General features: G+C 40.8%; 1 protein-coding gene, 1 long non-coding RNA gene and 1 other non-coding gene across 4 annotated transcripts in view; 2 read left to right on the top strand and 1 right to left on the bottom strand.

Moving 5' to 3' along the window:
* LOC132691885 (uncharacterized) overlaps positions 1-1,995 on the top strand; it is an 81,234-nt gene extending 79,239 nt beyond the window's left edge. For both annotated transcript variants that reach the window (XR_013555083.2, XR_013555082.2), the window contains one exon: positions 1,887-1,995. This is a non-coding gene — a long non-coding RNA (uncharacterized LOC132691885). The remainder of the gene's footprint in view (positions 1-1,886) is intronic.
* XKR6 (XK related 6) overlaps positions 1-21,668 on the top strand; it is a 320,599-nt gene that overhangs the window by 86,828 nt on the left and 212,103 nt on the right. The window lies entirely within an intron of this gene.
* On the bottom strand, positions 14,425-14,531 carry LOC132693397 (U6 spliceosomal RNA). The gene has a single exon (XR_009616783.1). It is a non-coding gene; the product is annotated as a U6 spliceosomal RNA (small nuclear RNA).

Consider the following 21,668-nt stretch of genomic DNA (forward strand, 5'->3'; position numbering starts at 1 on the left):
CAGTGAAGCCTCTGGTTGCTTTTTGTTTTTGCCAAAGAATGGTAGCAAACCTGAGTTGAGAGGAGCTGTGAGCTAAATGATAGGTTTTCTTGATGGAAGCGGGACAAATTTGGGACTTACAAATAAGTGAGAGTTCGAGGCATAGAGTAGGAGAAGTGTGTCTATCAATTAGTTATGTTTTCTCTGGAATTTACTGAAAATGAAAGGGGTAGGGAATCTGTGATGCATGTGGGAAAGGAAGAAGTAGGAACTGCTTCCAAATAAGGCCAGCATTCAGTTTTCCTTGGTTAAAATTTGAGTGCATCAAAATACAAAACGGTTAGAATCATTTTATGAACTTTCAAAAGCTTTGTTGATTAAACAAAATACATTTTCACTTAGTGCAAACCATATTCTAAAACCTAGGTATAACTCAAAACAGTTCTTTTCTTTAAATATTTACGTGGAAATGGCAAGTTATTACTTTAAAGAATGGTTCAGAAACCTATAAACTTCAGAGTCAAGCCATTTAATTTTGTAACTTTTGTCTAGATACTAAATGTACTTGGACTTCACATGAAAAACTGCAGAAGCTAAGCTAATTCAGAAATCTTTTTACTACTCTTTATTTAAGGTGAACATTGAGCTTAAATTGATTGATTTTGATGTGTTTTGGTAATGTACCGTGTTCCGCAAAATTAAAGACTTTCATTGGTATACATAGATCCAGCAGAGAAATGCAAAGCATTAAGCAGTAATGTTAGTACAGACTCTAGTGATGATGTATTAATTCTATTTAACCAAAGTATATGCATGGTGTAAAAAAAATCTCATAAGCAATTTGTCTTCATTATGTTATAGTTAAGGCCAGTTCTTAAAGTGTAACTTTGGCAACAGAATTTCTGCATTTTAAAATATGGCTTCTGTTGAATGAAGTATTCCCCTATTAAGTGACTGTTGAAGGTGCTTGGCAGATTTCACCTTACCAAATAATACGAGACATTTATATTGAGGATTGAAACTACCATGCTCTACAAATGAAGGAGAATTAATTTTCAGGATTAATGAGGATTTTGAAAATATAAGCTTCGCATTGCAGAGACCAAATACTGACTGGACGTCACTTACAGCATAAGATTTAGGCTTCTCGGTGGATTTTGTTTTAAACCCTGTAGTGTCATTCTCTTGTCATATATACTGCCCTCCTCCCTTTCGTGGAAACATAGCAATCCTTATTTTCTGTCTCCTTCGCAATATAGAGCCCAGACTTGAGACAAAAACTTAGGAGATAGAAAGCCAGGATGCCACTTGCTGAGGTCTGGAACCCGGCTTTCCTATTCAGCATTTGGTTTCCAGCACTTAGAAACATTCAATATTTGTGGAGTGAGTGAATGCCTTATTTTGATTGTAGAAACAAGTTAATTTTCATGTACCACCATTGTTGCTGTTGGAATTCAGAGTTTCTAAATACAGAAAAATAATATTTCTAGGGCCAGCCCATTGTTCTGTTTCAGCATTATGCTTTCTTTGCTCGCCTTGGTTTATTTGCATAAAAAGAGCTGAGTTGCTATCTAATGTCATTAGATTCATTAATGGTACTGTTGTAGTTAACTTTGTGAAAAAAGGAGGGGGGGATGTTTCAGAATCTCAGGAGATGAGTGTAATACTACTGTAGCTTTGTGGAACCACCTTTGGTATTAAATTGTCATTGTTACTATCAGAGCCAGCAGCTGACGGGCAAGAAGAGTACTCTTTCCTTCTAAATAGGATTGTGATGCTCTGCATAGAAATGTGTATGTTTTCATTTTTCTGTGATAAAAATGGCTTCTGATATTTTCTATTTTAGTGTCATGTTAGAGATTTCATTCCATGCTCATTTGTTCATTCACATGTATTTTTATTTTTAGCTCTAAGCGAAAGACATGAGGCCTAAGACTGAAATGAGGTTGTTTTGAGGCCATCTGATTTCTGACTAGAAGGTGTGCGATCGCCTCGTCCTGAAACCACTTCAAACAGAATGGTAATGGCAAAACCTAAGAGAAAGAGAGGCCTTCATGTTTTTCCATGTCTGTTCTCTTATCCCAATTCCTTCCTCTTTAAGATTAAAACAAATTCTTTAAGTTACGAACAAAAAGTATTAAACAATATGCTAATATACCCTAACTAAACTGGGTCTCAGGTGAAGAGTTGTGTAAATCTACATGGTAAGCCTCGTATAGTTGTTTGAACTTTTTAGTGAGCTACTTAATTAGTGACAAAATCTGTATTCTGTGAAAACGCCTGGGCCATTAGGAATTTGCAGATTGAAATAATTTTCTTCCTTTGAAAAATGATAGGGTTTGCTCTTAGAAGGGGCTCCAGACTTGTGAGGCGTTTCAGACTAGGAAGTTAGGGTTCTTGTCACAACTTTCTTTTGCTGTCATAAAGAATTTTAATGTCTTATGTATGTGTTTTTGTTTTTCTATTTAAGATGTAAAGTCCTATTAAGAATGTTAGTAGTATCAGTTAGCTCTACTTTAATTATTACCGGTATCTTAGTTCAAAATGTATTTTATAGTTGAGAATAGCACTGTTTGCTTTTATTACAGTAAAACTTTTTTGAGAGAGTGCTCCTATTTATTAAGTTTATTCCAGTGGTCCAGGTCCTGTTAAAATAATGTTGATGTGGCAATTACTAGGCTGAATCCCGCTGGGAATAGAATTCCAATAGGGTCTTTGCTCAAGTTCAGATTTTATGCAAAGCCATCTTTTCAGAATAAATGGTTACTTGTTATTTCTTGTACTACATGTAATAGTGTTAATAGCAAAAATAGTATCACAAGTTTACTTATATTTAGCCTGAATTATATGTTTGTTTAATTGATGGCATGCCAAGAAAATGAGATTGTCATCCCCTTCCAGAGGGTAATGGGGTGGGGGGGGGGGCAAATTCTATGGAACTGTGACAGCATTAATATATTTTTTAAAGTCATGCTTCTTTCCATGTTTTCTTCTAGGGTCTCGGTTGTTGGTTTAGTGCTACATTACCTCATTTCTCTACAAACAGTATTTTCTTATAAAGAGTATTACAAATAATATCTTATAAACAGTATTTTCGCAGATGTTGAGAGTGACTCAAAGTTTTAAAACGTATTTTTATTTGTATATGTGGCTTTCTGTGATGACAGACTTAATCACATGCCATGCAAATCCAGGCACCACTTAGGCTCACAACAGTGTAGTTATCTTCTATCTGTGATCTTGGTTTAGCCTTCAGTCAGTCAGTCTAGCTTTGTTCCGAAGAGAAGCAGTTTTCCTTTGTTTTCTAGATCTCCCTATGTGTTGTTTTAATTCTTCTGGAAATGTGAACTCTGACCTCTTGCTTTTCTATGGAAAAATTAAACAGGCCAATCTAAAAACATAGTTTTTAAGCCTGTAGTAGCAGAATTGTTCATATAGTTCACTTTTGTGTGTTAATGCTTTAATAAGAAACAAATAGATTGTTTTTATTTTTTTGAAATTCTTGTTTCTTATGTTTACCCAAACACTTTTTTTTTTTTCCCCTCAAATAAAGCCTATCTAGTTGACCCTGTTTGAAGTTAGAAGAACTTTGAAGGTCATCTTTTATATTTCTATTTCATGTGCTAAAAATGAATGTGATAGAAGTACAAAGACTTTAACCACTATTAATTGGCTAAAAATGTGGTTTCTAAAGGCATGTGTTATATAAGAATGAAATCCGTAATCTCATTTATACATCTGGATATCTGTCACCATAATAATAGCTTATTAACAGAAAATATAGAACTGATGCCACTTTAATTTAAAGACTGAAATTGTAAATGTGAAGATATTTGTACCCAATAAATATTAAATAGGTGATATATATGAGTATAGTTTAATATTTTTTAATAAGTAAACTGCCTTGTTTCTAACTTTAATGTTAGACTTAAGAGCTTATAACTGTAAGATGAGAAAGAAACATTAACTTTAAAATGTCATTTTGAAAATTATAAAAGTAAATATTGACCTTAGAAAGTTTTTTCCTTTTGACATTGTTTAATTTTTTTTCCTTTTTGTTTTTTAGGTTTGCAATTTTTTTTGGTGATGGCATGTTCAGAATCTTGGATCCCTAAGTTGAATATGTTGGAAATATTTAGGAACTCTGGAAATTATTGTTTTGTGTATATAATGGCTTACTAGGTGAATCAGTAGATTTAATAAAAAGTATATAAAAGACTAGGTATTATAATTTTGTGTTTCTAAGTTGACATGCATATCTCAAATTGTCATCTATCAGTATTAGTGTCATTCTCTGGAGATAGTCCTATTTTGAAGATTTGGGGGTTTTTATGGACCCCGTATTTTCCCAGGCAGTTTATGTATTCCCCCACCCCTTGGGCCAGTTTGTTCAGCTCCTTTACCTTTCTACTACTGTGCAGTGTAGCTTACTTAGATCAGTGGTAATTATTGAACAGGAAGAGATCAAGTGACAGTCCTAGAGATAGTAATTATAAAATTTCAGCCTGGAAATGACCTCAGAACGGTCTGTATTCGAATATACAGATTATATCCAAATACACTTGTGACAAAACGCTGCCGATTTTCTCCTTGGATTTTATTATCTAGGAACAGAAGTGCTAATAGGGAGGAAAAAGAACTGTTCAGTTTTACCTCTTCCCTCTCTCCCTTTTGTTGGGCGAATGGGTTAGGGGGAAAGTAAAATGGCCAAGAGATAGACCATGTACATGAAAAGGAGGAAAAACAAATTTTAATCTCCAAGAAAGAATATTTCCCCTTAAAAATTCAAAAGTTAGCTCCATTCTGTGTACCTGAACATACTGTTTTAAAACTGTGGGCTCACTTTCACATAGGCCCAGAATGTGAGCTAGGGTATGCTTATGCTTAACCATAGGAATGGCTGGAGAACTTGTTATTTGATAGGAGAGTCAGACAGTCCTTGGGTGACAGTCAGTGGTTGACTTGTTCCCTGACCTGTTCCTGCTGGGATTAACAGATTTGAGGAATTTTCTGGGGCAGTTATTTTGATGGTCAAATGATACAACAGCCTCTCTACCCCTTTTGACCAAAACTGAGGAAAAAATTGATTTTTAAGACTGTATTTAGAACAGCCTGAAAAAGGATCATAGGAAAAGACTGAGGTAGTCCAGTAGAATGTTAATGTATTTGACTATTACAAGGTTTATTATTGGTAGATTATCCAATAATACGGAAGTTGGTGTATAACCCAAGTTTTCATAACGTTTCTATTAGAAGACTTCCAGAACTAAATAAAATACACCCTCCACCCCTTTGCTTTACTTTGCTTTGCTTTAAGAGGATTTGACTGATAGGTATATTTAATAGGTGGCACAATGAAGACATTAGATTTTTAAAAATCAGGTTACATTTTAATTTAAATGTGTGTTGCCTCTTTGCTGCTTTCCCATTACAACTGGCTTTTTAAAAACTCTCCTTCTGTGATACTTTTATCAATAGAGGTGTTTCCTCTTAGCCAATTCTAGCCACAGTATTGACTGGGCCTCGGCATTTGATATACCCAGAAGGAATTAGACAGACAGGAAAAAAGTTGGTCTATACTGAAATGAATATTTTAAAAACCTTCTTAGATTCTGAACACTTGGAGTACAAATGAAAGAGACCCAAGAGGGGGGAAAATTTAAGAGCCCAAGAATAAAAAAATGGTGGTGGTGGGGGTGGGGGATAACCCCTTACATAGCTAACTAAGGTATAATAAGGGAAGGAAATTAATTTCCTGGAGATTATGAGATAGAATATGAAATCCCTTGGATAGTAGGCATTCTTAGACTCATTAGGGTAGTTCACACTAGCACACTGCAGTATTGTAAGGACAGTGTTATGTGATCTGGGGAAATATTAATGGATTTCCTAACACAGAGTTTGACATTTATTGTAGTGTGTTATAAATGGGTATGCAGCTCAAAAATGAATATAATTCAAAATAAGTATTGTAGATACTAGAGAAAATATTATAAAATCTGGATCTTTTGTCTGTATTTTGCAACGTTAGAGAGTAATGTAGACTACAGAGCATAGTAGAGAATTGATGGCATGACTATAATCAGTATTTGATGGTTGCTAGTATTACTAGAAACTTCTAAATAAAACCTGACATTTGTCTAATGTTGTCCTTAGTTGTACTGTAACAATTTTAGTGAGAAAATGTGTACCTTCTTGGGTCACTCTACTCCATAGTCTGGCACATCACTGTGAAAATGTAGAAATCTAAGGTCGTTTACCCAGAGAGGAACGGATCTTTGTAAATTTGGATACAGTAAGTGCGTAGGGACACACACAGAATGTGAGCCTAGAACAGTGGTTCTTGGTATTTCGGCACTTTTCGACCCCCTTTTGAAAACCTGAAGGTAACTATGGATCCTTTCCCCAACAAGACTGCAATTTCTGAGGGTAGAGGGACCGCCCTTGGCTGTCAGGTCAGGAAGCCCTGATCTACAAGATCATCTTCATTTTACTTCTGACCTTGCTCTTGACTTTATTGTCAACTGTCTGTCAGGGGTTCTCGAATGGAGCTTCAAATCTTGAAGGACGCTTACTGCCTTACTCATTGAACTGAAGCCCCATGTCCAGAGCTCTGTAACGTAATGGAGCAGATGTCGTTCACAAAACGCTGCCCCACAAGTACAGTGGTAAAAAGAGAGCCTGAGGCATTTGTGTGTGACACAGCCTCCTGGGTAGTATCTCCTTCCTACTGGCACAGGGGGGTTTATTCCATAGTAAGTTGAATCTTGATGTTCTGTTTTTAAAATGAGCATATTTCTTCTAAAACCTCAAATTATTATAAAGGTTTCTAACTGTGACTTTTTCCTCGTGTCATAGGATGTCACATTAATGGTGTAAAATGTGCACTTCAAATTAACATAGTTACTGGGAACCTGGGATTGTTATTTTCTGACTCTGAAATCTATAACACGTTTTCAGGGGAATTGTTGAGATGACCGGATAATTCATTCTTTATTCCTTTCAAGTTCCTGAATGTATGATTGTTTCTGAATCTTATTAAGCCATTTATAAGATGAGACAAAACTGTCTTCAGTTCATATTTTGACACAGAATGCATACATTGAATTGATCTTATTAGAAATGTGTTTTTGACAAAAAATTCTATTTGAGTGGCTCTAATCTTCATTTTGGAATCTCAGATCCCCTGCTCGTTATGTCGTTCACTGGGACTTTGCTGCAAAATACAGCTTCGCTGAGAAGGTCATCCTTGAAAAATCAAGAAATCTGAAGAAACTTACTTTGGGACTTGAGTAAAGAGACGGAAGAGCATCGTCAGAGTGACAACGCAGCACACTCTGGAAACATCTTCGACTGCACTGCTTTTGTACATGAAACAATTTGACTGTTTTATGAACTGGACCTATAGAGAGAGAAAACAGCCTCATAAAATGTATCTTTAATATAAGAAAACAGGACTCTGGCCTTTGAAACATTTCTGTCAGGACAGTTTGTTCTGACTACTCACTGAGGGAGGGAGGAGCTTGGGTCATTGAACTCGACTGAAAGTTAGTTGCCATGTATTCTGGATTTGAAGGTGTTTTTTTAATTTCCTCTCAGAATATAGTGTTTTGGGCTTTTGCACCATCTGCCTTCCATGTGCCTTTCCTGTCCCCTGAGAGAGGAGCTGGAGTTCACCTGTGCCCTGATACTTGTTCTCTGTCCTTTCTTTTCTGTACTGTTGACTTAAATGTGGGGAAACGTGGAGCAGGTAGAGAGGATTCCAGGATCCTGTTAAATCTATCCCGCTCTCCCTCCCAGGTAGTTGTATTTCCTTTTCAGCTCCTCTCAGTGTTGCCCAATTTTAGCCCCTCGGTTAGGTCGAGGCGGCATCAAAATCACACCTTTTGAGGCTCCCTTCCCATCGTCCTTTTTGTTCTGCCTGCAGTGGGCGGTTTTCAGTTGTGCTACTGGGCCACATGTGCTCTCTCATTTCCCTCCCCCTTCCTGCGTGTTCTGCTGGAGAGAGAAAACAGATCTAGACTTGGGGATTTGAGTTGCGTGAGGTTTGCCCCCACAGATGCACAGCACGGTGTTTAAAATACAGCCTCTTAGCTGTGCTGTCCACAGTAGTCTCCTTCATACCTCTGCTCTGTGCTGGGCACTGTCCCCTCGTCCTCTCCACCGCTCGATTCTCCTGAGGCCGGGAATGGACCGCATGGCACCATCCACACAGGGGGAACCGTAGTTGGCCTCTGTGTAAGCTTGCTAGTTCCTGAGGTCATGAGTTAACGAGGGAGCTGAAGAGTTCCCCGGGTCCTCCACCGGACTCTGGTAAAAGCAGATCATGTGCAGAGAAAGTCCTCATGCCGGAATGATTTTGAAAACAAGATTTGTCCAAAGAAATAGGCCAAATTCCAGGTTAACCGTGAACCCACATTGACTCTCCTGGTGTGCCTTACTTTCCACAAAATAAAAACCTTACCAAATGAACCCTGACGTAAGTCAAATGTGGTATTACTCAAAAAGAGTTTTTACAAGTAGTTTTCAGAAACATGTGCAAATAAATATGTTTTGTATGAAAGAGTTTATACTATGTACAATAATTTTCTGATTCTTGCTCTAATAAATATTAAACTTAAGTGGTCTCCGCATTTGAGCCCTAATAGTTTGAAATTATTTTTTTGAAATTACTTTCTTGAGTAACATTTTAAGGTACACAGTCTTTTTACTTTTCATGTAACGTTCAAGTGTTCTTAGAAGCTGTTGACACGTGTTTGTTTTCCACATGTGAACCTACTGTGTCTTCAGTAAGAGTTTCTGAACCTTTGGCTGTAATTACCAAGCGCTGGGGGTTGGGCTGGCTGGAAACGCGTGTTGAGCTTTTCTGTGTATGCAGCAAACTGTGTGCAAATAAAATAGCTTTGTACCCTGAAGGAGCTTTTAGTAATTAAATTTTTATGAAACATGAGCAAGTTAGACGAGAGGAAGTGAACAAAAGGAGCTGTAAACGATGGTCTAAATTAGAGGTTTGGGAACCTTTATGGAAGGTGGCAGTGGTAGTGAGTCAGTGGGAATGGGGTGGGGTGGGCTGTGAAGTTTGGAGAGGAGCGCAAGACCCCCATCTGGAGTCAGTAGTGGTGTGGGTCGGTGCGCGTAAGCTGTGCTCCGTGGACGTGGATCCAAGGTCAAGGAAGCTTGGTAGCAGAAGTCTATCCCCACCGTTCCTGACTGATCAGCAGATGGGTGCCATGAGGCAAAATAGGAAAAAGAAAATCAAGGGTGGGGTGGGGACTTCAAAAGTTTTTTTCACTTTAAAAAATTGACCTTTTAAACTTCTGTGTCATTCTCTGTACTGTGTACCCCTGGTCAAATAAAACTCTTGCCATCTCAAATCAGTTCTCTACAGATACCCAAACCATTTTTTTTATTGACCTGTGAAATCAAAAGGCTGGGTGCTGCTGTTTCTTGGAAATGTGCAGGATTAGCATAGTCAGGTCTTAGTTGTCCATCCTACAACCCCATAGATCATGGGACGCTGTTTAACGCGCCAAAGAACAGGGCAGGTTTACATACTTCCTTCAGCTTTGCTGTAGAGTGGGAGACCCTGTCTCAAAAAAATTAAGGTAGCTGTTAAGGGGCGCCTAGCTGGCTCGGTCACTGGTAGAGCACGCGACTCTTGATCTCGGGGTCGTGAGTTCAAGCCCCACGTCAGGTGTAGAGCTTACTTTTTAAAAAAAGGTAGTAATTAAAAGAACAGCTGTTATCATCCTGTTTCAACCAACAGTTGGCCGAGGACTCATTCTGGAAATCTCTTGAACAGATTTCCAGTATTTTACATGAGGATGAACTGAGACCTCCAATAATGCAAAGATCCACTACAACACAAACTGAAGAAATCATTTCACACTCCCTTGCAGATAATTTTCAACCTGCAAAGTAGTCACAAACCTCCAAAAAATTTTACGCTGATAAGTGAGTGGCCAGAAACAATGCAATGGTTAGAACTTGTCTTATATCTGCCTGTCTCCAACTTTTAAGATTTACTCTACGTACCATCGTCTTGCATGACTAGACTGCTTTTTAATATCCGCTTACATGCTAGCCCCTGCAATAAGGTAAATGTATAAAATGTGTCGAGGAGTGAATTTTCAAGAAAGATGTGGAGATTTCTTCCTTTGGCATCTAAAGATGAAGGTTGGTATCTTTCCTAAACGGGTGCTTGTAGGCAAGTTCAGAGGAAGTCAGTGATCTCTAGTCATGGTTCACAGCACTCCAAAGTACGTCCCTTTATCTCGGGGATATTGCAAAATTCGGAACCGTATTGCTCTATTAGTATTCCACGTTGTGTTCCTTAGAGACTTTTTCTTAGGAGTCCCAACTTTGAATTATTCAACCCAGGGCTAAGATTAGTGAGGCAGACACCTGCTCTCTGTATTCCCTGGGACTCGAAAGCAAGAATGAAATTACTAAATAAACTGAGATTGAGGGATATTTTGGACTTCGTTAGCTGTGTGCTATGCATCCATTCCTGCGGGCAGGGCACTCAGAGGGCTGGTAAATTTCTCAGTACTGGAGGGCATCACTTTGCCGTGAAAATTTTGGATTAAACATTTTTGAACGTCCTCAATTTTGTAGCATAGCAGACAAAAGATTATAAATAGATTCGTACTGATTGAAATCATTTTACCTAAAGTATGACATGACCAAACTGTGTAGATTTGCAATTTTGTATTTGGAAGAAAAGACACAAGTGACTTGCTAGGGGTCTTTGATGACAGTTACAAGCAGGAAATTTAGTTCTGCCTCTAATACCAAGTTACGTGTTTAGTCAAAATAATACCTCAGAACTTTTCCGTTAGGATTTTCTTTAGCCCTTGAGTGGCTCTTGTGGCCTGTCCAGGCCCCCTTTTTACCTAAGAAAGCCGCATCAGAGAATGAGTTACACAATTTTAAAAGCCCCATTTGTGGGATCTTCTGGAAAACACTAAAATACATCACTGTAGGATAGTTTCCCTCTTTGAGAAACGGGGAATTATCCTTAAGTGAGAGGCCAAACCAAGGCGAAACAGGTGGTTCACAGATGGCTTGGTCTGTGACTGTGGCTGCCTTCAGCACACTTCCGGTGTGGGGGCTGAGTGGCAGTGGGGGGGGGGGGGTGGGTGGAAATGTGGCAGGTGTTGGGAGAATGGCTTTTCACATCTACTAGCGTAAGCGATTCCTGTTTGCCCACTTTTTATGTAACATCTTTCTAAGGAGTCATTGTAGCAAACCGTAGTTTCTCCCTTCCCCCAGATTAGAATTTTGTGATTTATGTTTAAATTAAGAAGTAAGGTTAACTCCATAGCTGCCATTTCCTCAAACAAAAGCAAAAAACCCAGCAGCAGCTGACCTAGACTTCCATCTTGTACTCACTATTATGTAAGTCCTAAATTCTGATTTAAAAAATGATAAATTCGGGGCGCCTGGGTGGCTCAGTCGGTTGAGCGACTGACTTCGGCTCAGGTCATGATCTCGCAGTTTGTGGGTTTGAGCCCCATGTCGGGCTCTGGGCTGACAGCTTGGAGCCTGGGGCCAGCTTTGGATTCTGTGTCTCCTCTCTCTGTTCCTCCCCTGCTCACGCTCTGTCTCTCTCTCTCTCTCAAAAATAAAGATTAAAAAAAAAGTTTTTTAAGTGATAAATTTGGTCTGAAGCAGAAAGAGTGTAATAAGCCTTTTCTCTAGTCTCTCACCCTTCAGATCCTCTGGCCTCCTATGGTAGTGAGGCCGGTGACCACCTGAACGGTTTGAAATTGAGAGCAAGAATTAGAAAAAGGTAACAGCAGGGGGCCTGGGTGGCTCAGTCAGTTAAGTGTCCAACTCGATATTGGCTCAGGTCATGATCTCACGGTTCGTGGGATCTTTCATAAGGGGGTCTTAGGAGGAAAGGCTGGGCAGAAGCAGTGCCAGGAGCTGAAGCCCCAGACTGAGCAAGGTCCAACTTACTGGTGATTAAAATGAAAGAGATCGTGGAGGCCCCCTAAGTTCATGCTGAAGAGTAGGGGTTCAGTTCTACAGGCAGGAGGGGACCTGTCCTCTGTGGCTTTGCTCATGTGGGACTTTCATCTGAGTATGGTCCAGAATTGTTGGCCCCTGTGGGTTCTCAGTTTATCATCTCGGGCAAGGGAGGAAAGAGAAGTTGATTAGTAATCATTCCCTCTCTCCTGTCTCTCAATACTTGCTTTTCCAAAATGCACATAACTTTTTCCTCATAAAAAGGAGATGATTTATAAAAATTCACACGGTGCAGAAAAGTAAGAGTAAAGTTCGCTATCTTACTGCTAATATTCTGATCATCAGCAGTTTCGACTTCTACATCATCTGTGCTAACAGCCTCTTTGGTAAGGGCTGCTGTGTGTGGATGCAACCATCTCACTCCCTAGTGCTGGAAGTTAGGTGGTCTACAATTTTCATTATTCATGTTCTTTTCATTTTCTCACTCTTGCAAACTTGGTTTCCCGTGAACATCCTTATGCATAAGATCTGCATTTACCCAGTTATCTCCTTGGTATAAACAGAAGGACACCTCAAAAACTTGGGATGCCTAGAGTCACCTGGGTGGCTCGGTTAAGTGTCCAGTCCCTGATTTCAGCTCAGATCATGATCTTGGGTTCTTGGGATCAAGCCCCGCGTCAGGCTCTGTGCTGGCAGTATGGAGCCTGCTTGGGATTCTGTCTCTCTCCCTCTCTCTGCTCCTCCCCTGCTCATGCTCTCTCTCTCTCTCTCTCTCTCTCTCTCTCTCTCTCAATAAATAAACAACAAAAAAGTTTGAAACCTAGAACTGAGGTCCACAATACCAGAATTTAGTACAGACATTACCATTGAGCAGTTTGTGTGCGTGTGTATGCCCACATGTGCACTTTTCAGAGCACTTTAGTGGCAACTTCCGTCTTGAGATCTGCATAAAACGTTGCGAGGTGGGTTAGTGGAGATGATGGTCGTTCCTTCGGGTGGGTGTGGGGGGCTCCCATCTCTCCTCAGCACTGCTGTCACATGGCAAGTGCCTGCTGCTCACAAAGCACATTTGCAATCAGCTTTCAGAACATCAACTCCAAGGCCAATGCCAACAGAAGCTTTTGGAATACACGATGATTAGCACACATGATAGCCAAACTAAAAATGGAACTTTCCGGCTTCCACGCATGAAACTGCTTTGATTCCAAGTTTTCCTATTTTAATTAGGCAGATCAAAGAGACAACACGTTTTTCTGAGAAGTTGAAAATCATATGGCAAACCGCTCTATTTTTCAATGTAGGAAGTCTTTACAAGGGTTAAGTGTGAGTGATGTTCATTTTGGTTCTTTCAGGAGAAAGTACCTTCTGGAAGTGGTCTAATTGGATCCCTCGGTGGTGGTCTTCTACCCAGGCCCCCCTCCCCAGCCATTTCTCGTCCATAAGATCTCTGGATGGTTCCTGGATTAAACCACTGTGTACTAAACGTAATGAGAACTCAGAGCTAAAGACTCCTTGTCCTGTTATGTAGAAGGCTTGGTTTAGGTTGAAGTCATACGTTCTATTCTTTCTTCTTAAAAATGAGCCCTACTTGGGGTGCCTGGGTGACTCAGTTGGTTGAGTATCTGACTCTCAATTTTGACTCAGGTCACGATCTCATGTTTCGAGGGATTGAGCCCCGAATCAGGTTCTATGCTGGCAGCGCAGAGCCTCCTTGGGATTCTCTCTCTCCCTCTGCTGCTCCCTCTCTCTCTCTCTCAAAATAAATATATAAACATAAAAAAGAGAGACAGAGAGCCCTACTTAACAAATTGTAGCTCTAGCACTCCTGTACTCAGCAACCAGGCTCCTTAGCATACTCCCACTCTTTTGTCTCAGGGCCTTTGCACTTGCTGTTCCCTTGGCCTGGTCTGCTCCTCCCCAGATGCTCACATGGCTCTCTCCCTTGCTTCTGTTAGCTCTCTGCTCAAACGTCTCCTCATCAGAGAGCCCTTCTGACCCACCTGTCTATCTAAAATAGCATCTCTTTCCCTCCCTCCCTTATTTCCTCACAGCAGTTACCCCACGCTGACAGCAAAGATTTGTCTCCTCCACAAAGCATAAGCTCAGAGAGGGCAGGGCTTTTGTTTTGTTCCTGGCTGTTCCTTCAAAACCGAGAACAATACCTGACCTATGTTAGAAACTCAGTAAATGTATACTTTTTGAATGAGTGAACAAATCCCCCCATGTTCCTACCTAGGGACGTGTGAAGACACTTGGAGCTTTCAAACACCAGAGGAAAGTCAAGGACTTGGGGAAAAGGAGCAGTGATCTCAGGGTGGGATCTCTGTGTCGGGCTGACCTGGCCCAGTGGCGCCATTTCTGCATCCAGCTCCTTCTCTAACTGCATGTTCACGTGGAGCCATGGCTTCTTTCTTTCTTCCTTTCTTTCTTTCTTTCTTTCTTTCTTTCTTTCTTTCTTTCTTCTTTTTCTTTCTTTTTATGGAACGCTTCACGAATTTGTGTGTCATCCTTGTGCAGGGGCCATGCTAATCTTCTCTGCATCATTCCAATTTTAGTATCTGTGCTGCCGAAGCGAGCACGAGCCATGATTTCTAACATTCCCCACCCCCCCAAGTGGAGGGTGACTTGTGCTAACAGTAGGCACTGCCTTTAAAAAGCATTTCAGTGGGGGAGTCTGGGTGGCTCAGTTGGTTAAGCGTCTGGCTGGATTTTGGCTCAGATCGTGATCTCACAACTTGTGATTTTGAGCCCTGCATCAGGCTCTGTGCTGACAACATGGAGCCTGCTTGGGATTCTCTCTCTCTCTCTCTCTCTCTCTCTCTCTCTCCCTCTCTTTCTGCCCCTCCCCTGCTTGTTCTCTCTCTCTCAAAATGAATACATTTTTAAAACTTAAAAAAAAAAAGCATTTTAATGGATTAATACATGCAATAGATATTTACAGAGCAACAACTACGGTCCCAGGCATTGTGCTAGAGGCCAGGGTTATAAGAGGCCCCAAGACACTCACTGAGCTGACAGTTTTTCAGTATGAGTTTGGTTGGACAAGATCGCCCTCCTGCCACCTCAAGCTAAGAGAAGAGCCCTGAAAGAGGGGAAGCTTTGCCCAGTGGGCAGAAGGGCTGTGTGGGGCGGAGCCCAGGTGTTGGTGGGCAGGTGGGCTTACTGTGTGGTGTCAGGGTTTGGCTTCAGCTCCCCCAGGGCTCAAGAGGGAGGAAGCTCTCTGTATGCTTGTTTTCTACTAGACCACATCAATAAAATTCTTAAAACTACCACGTTTTTTGGTTTTGGTTAGACTTCTGTGGACTAAATTCAGAAGCTAGCAATAATTTTAAATATTTCCATGGGTGACTCTTCGAGAAAGTTCCAAAGCCAGAAAGTCTATTTAAAAACAACTTTGGAAACAACAAATTTGTGTTTCTCCCCGCACTTAAGATTCAAAAGAAAGAAGAAGAGCAACAACAAAAACTTTCTCCAACCATGCAAATAGACTAAAATATAAGGAAACAGGAACTCCAGGTGATTTTTCTCACTTATTGAAAGCAATAAATAATGAGTCCTTCAAATACTCTACGAGAGGTATCTTGAACTTCTCTGTAAGGAATATTTCGCTGAAAAGGAGTGTAATGCAAACATGAATGACCATGTAACCCTACCCTGTACGTAACTCAGGGATTTGTGCAGAGGCATAGTTTTTGGCCTCTAGTTATGTAATTACTGAAATATAGTTCTATGGTGCTTTTACAGTGTTTTAAGGGGGAGACGTACACGGCACTCAGATTATCAGGTGAAACCAAAGACTGGTAAGAATAGGGCCTCCTTTTCATTTCACTTTGTTGTATCCTGTCCACTGGGTCCTGTAGCTCACATTCTGGCTCCCTCTTTCTTGCTCTCTCTCTTTTTAAATGTTTTATTTTATTTTTGAGAGAGAGCGAGAAAGAGAGAGAACACATGCATGCACAAGTGGGAGAGGGGCAGAGAGAGAGGGAGACAGAGGATCCGAAGCGGGCTCCAAGCTGACAGCAGAGAGCCTGATATGGGGCTCGAACTTACGAGCCACAAGATCCTGACCTGAGCCAAAGTCAAATGCTCAACTGCCTGAGCCACCCAGGCACCGCTTGGCTCCCTCTTTCTCAAAGAGTGTGTGTGTGTGTGTGTGTGTGTGTGTGTCAGAGACAGAGATGGAGACAGAGACAGACAATAACGTGGGGACAGAATTCAATTGCAGATTCAGACTCAACTATTTCTGAAGTGAGACTTGGGAATGATTCTGCTTTTCTAACGAACCAGCTGGTTAAGCCAGTACAACTGGTTCACAAACTCCATGGAATAGTAAGCCTCTTAGCCTACCAGGAACTTTCACATGCATTTTTTTTTTCATGGAACTTTGTAACTATCCTGTGAGTTGAGCACTGCTGGTGGCACCTGCTTTTATACATAATAGGGCAGGTCCCAAGAGGCAGATTGCCTAAACAGAGCTTGATGCTAGAACCCAAGCTTCCTAACGTCCCATGGAGTGTTTTTATTAAGGGAGCTCTAGCTTGGTGGTTGAGTCATGAATATGTGGGGAGTGGGGAGGTAAAATTAAAATTTTTGGAAACCCAATAGAGAAAATGCACCCTTTTGTTATTACTGTTGTTATGATGTCCCCTGAGGTCTTAGAGCCAGCGCTAATAGACTGGGAGATGGTCACATGAGAGTTCTTACACTTGCCATTTTTAGGCAACAGGAAGACAGCAGGTGGCGAGTGTCCTTCTGGTGACAAACTTAACTATCTTTGGGAAAATGGGATTTAACTTGACTGTAGGCTGCCTTCCATCTACCGGATGGAGCTAGAACTTGAGAGCTGGGTGGCTTTGATTTATGGAACACCATTCCTGTCAGATGGTACAAAGGATGTGCAAATCATATGCAAGTGGGCTAAATCTCACTCAGAATTTGCCAACCGGAAACACAACGTCTTGATTCCAGCTGGATTTTAATGTGATCTTGGGGTAACTTTCAATGAAGTCTCCACTAGGCTTACTTTTAGCTGAGAAATAGCTAAATCCTGTCAAATGCAAGAAAGGTCCGAACATGGAAGTCCAGAGTGGCATTTGTGACCGTGGGTCCTGGACCCCATCTGGGGAGAGGAGCCCCAACTGGCCTTGGGGTAAAGTGAGTCTCCTATGGTCTTTCACTTTCACAAGTTCTCTTTCTTTCTTTTTCTTTCTTTCTTTCTTTCTTTCTTTCTTTCTTTCTTTCTTTCTTTCAAGAGGTTACTTTCTTATCTGTGTTGGTCCAAACTTCTTCCTTTTCCAAACTGTCCCTCTTAGGCATTTGCTGCTAAGCAACGCAATGGTATAGAACAATTGGATTCATGTGGGATCTTGATTCAGTTCAAAGACATGATCACCTTGATTTTGGTGTTCTAAGAGTGTCTTGTTATGCACATAATACCTGTTCACTGCAAAAATTTTGGAAATTAACAGAAAGTGTAAAGGAAAACATTGCTATACTCCCACCACTCAGTGATAACTATTGTTATCATTTTGGTAAGTATCATTCAGGAACATATTTTACCAAGTTGAGATGATGACGCTATTAAAGTTTTGTTTTGTTTTACTACTTAAGTCTTGTAACCTCCTCTTTCCCATGAGTATTAGAGTGAATGTTTTCCCAAGTTCTGAAATATTATTGAAGAGGTTTTCATTGGCTTGTTAGTTTGTTTTGCGGGTTGGTGTACCATCAGATGGATGCGTTCTAGTTTATGCAGTTCTCCCTTATTGATGAACGTGTAGTTTGTTGCCTGTTGTTTAATATGTTATGCTCCGAGAGAGAATCCTTGCGACGAATCTTTGTGCACATCTCTAATTATTCTTTTAGGATAAATATGGAGAAGTGGAATTACCAGCTCTAAAGATATATGTAAAATCGTTGTTGGATAAATGATGCCTTTTGATAAATGCTACCGAGGGTGTTCCAGAGTGGTTGATCCAATTTATATCCTCAACCAACAGTGAGCTCTGGCTGTTTTGGTGTATTGTGTTTAAACTGCCTCTTTGACAGTTCAAAATGATATCCTTTGTTTTAATTTGCATATATTTGATCTCCCGGAGACTGAACTGTTTACAATTTCTTTCTTTTCCTTTGACAAATGCCTCTTAGGTCCGTGGCTCCTTTTTTTTTTTTTTTTGGAGTTTTATTTTGTTGCTGATGTTGTTTTTCAATGATCCTTAAAAGCTCTGTCTTGTACACATATTTTCCCTCATTTGTTTTTTTTTCACTTTGATTATAGTTGTTGGTTGACATTCAGCAAGTGTTATGCTTTCACCTAGTTGGATTTTTCAATCTTTTATTTTAGGCTTTCTTTCTGCTTGAAAATGTCTTCCCAGTCCTGAACTAAAATAGGCTAGTGAAGGTAGCTTTACCTGTACACTTCATTGGAAGACGGTGGAATTAGAGATTGGCAGAGTGTTGAGGAAAACACAACCACTAATGAAATGTGATCTAGTCTTAACCAGATGTGTACCTCAGAATCCTGTTAGAGCTTTAAAAAATTACCAGTTCCTGGGACACAGTCCAGTACCACTGAATCGGAAACTTTAAAAAAAAGGGGGCACCTTGGTGGCTCAGTTAAGGGTCTGACTTCGGCTCAGGTCATGATCTCATGGTCTGTGACACAGTTTGAGCCCCACATCAGGCTCTGTGCTGACAGCTCAGAGCCTGGAGCCTGCTTCAGATTCTGTGTCTCCCTCTCTCTCTGCCCCTCTCCCACTTGCGCGCGCTCTCTCTCTCTCTCAGATAAATAAATATTAAAAAAAAATCAAAAAAAGAAACTTAAAAAAAGAACCTTACACAAATCCACAGAGTTAGAAAGGATCAGAGCCAAGTTGCATGTAATTTTTTTTTTTTTTTTTTTTTTTTGCTTTCTTTGAGCATTACATTTTATTAGTGTACCGGGTGTATCTTGTCTTATGCGTTATCTGTTAACAATGAAGATCAAAATGCTTTTGTGAGGAGGGGAATTCAGAACAGTATGCTGTGTGGGGTGTTCTGCAAAATTACAGCGGTTCTCTGAAAGCATCAGTCTCATGAGTTCCGTGGCTGATTCTGCCTTCCGTGTCTCTACACTATGGCAAGTAGACTTTTTTCAAATTCGAAGTGACAGTGTATTTACAAATGTAATGTATTTTGAAGAATATCTGGAATACGTAAACTATATTAGAAGATATATTTACAAATTGCAAATGTTAACACCTTGTATTTGTATATATATATATTTTTTTTTAAAACCAGCATTCGTTATTCTTTGATTTACAGTAGTATCTCATTTGAAAATGGGGTATGAGCCTGCAAATTAGCATTTATAACTTGGGAAAAGAAAGTCAAACCAAAAATGGCCAATTTGACATCTCTGTACAAACTTGAACTATGTTCATTGGTTAACATTGAAAATACACTCTTATTTCTGTAGCCTGGAACTGCTTCATTAAAAGGTTTTACTTTATAAGGGGGCTGGTTCCTGGGTGGCTCAGTAGGTTGAGTGTCCAACTTCGGCTCTGGTCATGATCTCACAGTTCGTGGGTTCTAACCCCGTGTGCCTGGAGCCTGCTCTGGATTCTGTATCTCCCTCTCTCTCTGCCCCTACCCTGCTCGCACTCTGTCTCTTAAAAAGTAAGTTTTAAAAAAAGGTTTTATAAGGGAATTTTCCTATGAATCAACCTATTTGTTTTAGTGTCCACCCCATAAGCAGCATTTTGGGTTTAAAAAAATTTTTTTTAACATTTATTTTTATTTTTGAGAGACAGAGCACAGCAAGGGGGCAGGCAGAAAGAGAGGGAGACATAGAATCTGAAGCAGGCTCCAGGCTCTGAGCTATCAGCACAGCCCGACACAGGGCTTGAACCCACAAACTGTGAGATCATGACCTGAGCTAAAGTCAGACGCTTAACTGACTGAGCCACCCAGGTTCCCCTTAGCATCTTGGATTTGAAGGAGAAGGCAGTCAGCCTGTAGGAGGTGAGAGGGAGGGCATGGAAGGACCTTGGCTTTGGGCAAGGAACTTAGTATCTCAGAGCCTCAGAAATGGTGGTGGTGGTGATGACGATGGTGATGACAATGATTGTGGTGGTGTCACTTCATTGGGGAGCAGGCATGGTAACATAAGTCTAGCATGTGGTGGCTAGCAACAACTTTGTTACTGTTGGTCCCCCCATCCCTCACTCTGTTCACTGCACTGGATCAGTTAAAGGAAGACGTTTGGGGGTAAGGGGCAGGAAGCAGAGGGTTCTAAGGAGGTTTCTATGTTTGAGGTCCCCTGATCAGTTTGAGAAATTATATATGCTCCAAACAAAAAGTAGTATAAAGTGCTAAAGTTAGTGTTACAGTTAATACATTTATTTTTTAACTAGATTTACTTATTTATTATTTTTGAGAGAGAGAGAGAGAGCACGAGCAGAGGAGGGGCAGACAGAGGATCTGAAGTGAGCTCTGTGCTCACAGCAGAGAGCCTGATGCAGGACTCGAACTCACAAACCGTGAGATCATGACCTGGGCTGAAGTCAGATGCTTAACTGACTGAGGCACCCCGGCGCCCCAATAGATTTATTATTTATAAGAAATCAAAAACAGGAGAGACAGGTGTGGCCTAAAGAGTTACTATGCTTTCTTGTATATCATTTTCATGTAAAAAATGCTTGAACCAGATTTGAATGCATCTTAGGTAATTTCAAGAAGGAGGAGGAGAAGGAGGAGGAGGAGGAAAGGTCATGTTGCTAAAAGTCTATTATAACTAAGAAGCTAAGAGTATGTGAAAGGGTCTTAAGTGCTGGCAGGACAAAACCCAGTCCGTGGTCTGGCACAGGGGACAAGGGACGCACCAAACTTGATGCCAGACGAGTTTGTCTTGCATAAGCATCTTTGTGCCATGGTTGAAGTTATGACTTGAGATAAACAACGGATGAGAACTCTGAGGTGGCAGACGGTGCTGCAGGACGGGCCACCGTAGCCATTGCAGGACTATGGGGTGCTCAGACAAGCAGCCAGGTCAGGTCTCCCCACATGGTGAGCCCCAGGGCCGCCCATCCAAGGTCTCCTCGTAGCACACAGCCTCCTATAAGACGAGGGAAACGACTGGCTGGATTGTGTGGTCTTCAGGTCCATTTCAGTTCTGACATTCCAGGATGAAAAACCAATTTATTGATTATTGCGGGCCAGAAAAATTGAAAGAGGTTGAAAGGGATTCTGAGTTCTTTTCTGGCTAAGGTTCGTCCAGAGGCAGAGCAAAATGAGCTTCTTGATCACCATCCAAGAGGAAGAGTTTATCTCTGGACCTCTTTCCAGTCTTCTTGCTGATTTCTGCAGGGCAGAAACACGGCCAGCTCTTGGCAAACTTGTGAACTAAGAAATTTCTCCCCCTAATCTGTTATCCCCTTTGATGTCCCTGACCCCCAACACAGCGCCCCTCATATCATACCTGGGGTCCCCGCCAGCCACCCCAAATTTAGAGGGGGTCTCAAAGTAAAAAACGTTCCACGTACAAAGTCCATAGTGCTGTTTGTACACTTAACGCTCTTCATTTTGCTCGACAGATATTTAGCCAGCATCTATTGTGTACAAAGCACTGTGCTCGATTCTTGGGCAGTAGTTTTCCAACTACACGTTATCGCCCATTAGTGGGCTTTAGTCTCAATTTAATTGGCTCCAACCAGAATTCCAAACATAAGTAGAAAACACAT

This window comes from Panthera onca, chromosome B1, assembly GCF_046562875.1.
Source record: "Panthera onca isolate mPanOnc1 chromosome B1, mPanOnc1 haplotype 2, whole genome shotgun sequence".
Classification (NCBI taxonomy): Eukaryota; Metazoa; Chordata; class Mammalia; order Carnivora; family Felidae; genus Panthera; species Panthera onca.